This window comes from Gavialis gangeticus, unplaced genomic scaffold (genome assembly GCF_001723915.1).
Source record: "Gavialis gangeticus isolate Ggan-Ray unplaced genomic scaffold, GavGan_comp1, whole genome shotgun sequence".
NCBI lineage: Eukaryota > Metazoa > Chordata > Crocodylia > Gavialidae > Gavialis > Gavialis gangeticus.
The window spans coordinates 205,208,121-205,209,985 of record NW_017728992.1 but is presented as its reverse complement, the minus strand read 5'-3'; the positions used below and the strand labels follow the sequence as shown (position 1 = coordinate 205,209,985).

The window sequence follows — 1,865 nt, the reverse complement described above, 5'->3', positions numbered from 1 at the left end:
CTGTATATATATTAGTTATATATCTATTTATATAGATAGATATAGATATTTATCTAGATAGATACATATCTATCTATCTATCTATCTATCGAGTGTGTGTGTGTGTATACACACAAACAAGGCACTGTTATAACTATACTAGCAAAGTCCCCATCAAGAATGATGGGCGGTCGGCAGGGACAGAGGACAACCACCCACTGCCCCGCGCTGCCACTATTCCATGTCCAGCTTTGCACAACCCCCTTCCCTCCCCTCCACCCCACTTTATGTCTGGCCCCATGTGCCTCCCCACACATCTCAGACACACCCACCCAACCACGTGCCATGCCCACCTAGCCACACACTACACACACACCCCCAGCCATGTGCCACACGCCACTTACACACAGCCAGGCACATGCCACAGATACCGAGCCGCACACCTTCCCCCGCCCCCCAAGCTTTATGGACAAACAGATGGAAATGCTAAGGCTTTTATTGTATTAGAATATAGTTATTGATATATAAAAGCATAGTATAACAACTTTAAATAGCATGCACATTAAAGGCCAAATTATGTTGTTGATACATGGTTCTCATGGTTAACTTTTCAAAGTGCTGGATTGATTTTTCTTAAGTCATTGTGCAATGAAAAGGAAGCCAAGTTTCTAACTGCAACTATTCTAGTGGGAGCATGTGAGAAAAAAAAAAATGTTCCAGGTTTTTTTTCTTCCTTGCAGTTGCATAATTCAAAAGCACTTGAACTTCTTAGGCTCAAACTTTGCAAAATAATTGTTGGCAGTCTTGGGAAAAAGTACCATTTTATATGAGACAGAACATGGAAAGGAATTTAGCTGAGGGAGTCCTAGGCAATTGCAATGAGAAGACTACATTGGAACATAGAACTCACCCTTTAACTTTGATTAGCAATAATTAGGAGAGCGAGTACTCCGGATCTTACCTCTCCAGCAAGGCCATAACTCCATCCAGACTTGTCTACTGGAGGTCTTGAAGAATCATTGTACCTTACTGTATGTTTAAGTGGTAGCACATAAGAATGGGTAAGGAATAAGATGTGAATAAGCCCCGCCCCATGTACACTATGTTAAAACTATGCATTTTTATTAGTGTTAGTCTTGCCCTGTTGAAGTCACTGCAGTTAGTTTTAAAAGGCATGATTGCTTACAACAGATTGGGGACCATAACAACTGCTAATCCTGGAACCAAACCATGGAGCACACCTTCTCTTGCTCTCCAAAGCTGGCTGCATGGGGAGAAATGGACATGCATTCTTGCCCTTGGGGTTTTGATGTCTGTTTGGCATTGTCTTCACTTGCCCTCACTATTGCAGAGTTGAATCTGGAATGGATTAATAAGGCTATTCTTATAGCTGGTGTCATGGTAGCATCCAGTTGTAGGTACAAAATCAGTGTGCGCTCTGCGCTGTACAAATATGACACGACAACAGCTGCACCCTAAATACCCTGCAGTCTAACTAAAGGTTTTAAAAAAAGGACAGAGTTGCTGCTAGAAGTGGGCAGCAACTATTACAGTGCCACTGTTGCATCTGAATGCTCCTGTTGTGAGACAAGTGAATTAAGTCAGTGTAGCTTTAACCCTACACGGAACACGGTTAAAGTTATGCTGGTTTTGCTAAACTTTTCCAGGACGTTGGCCTTGTAATAGTTACCTTGTAGCTATCATTTGATGTTGGATGTGTTAAGTCTGTCCAAGGAGTCCATACTGTTTATCACCAGGGATACTGTTTTTTTCTGATTAAAAAAACCCAAAAGAAAAAACAATTTTCAGATATAAAAAAATAACCTCAAATCCACATTTTTTTGTGATTAAAGTGAAATGCCACACACACACACACACACACACAC

The 1,865-nt window shown here is 41.3% G+C and overlaps 1 protein-coding gene across 2 annotated transcripts in view; it reads left to right on the top strand.

Moving 5' to 3' along the window:
- Positions 1-1,865, top strand: part of TSNARE1 (t-SNARE domain containing 1) — a 1,046,259-nt gene that overhangs the window by 419,705 nt on the left and 624,689 nt on the right. The gene's annotated exons all lie outside the window — the stretch shown is intronic.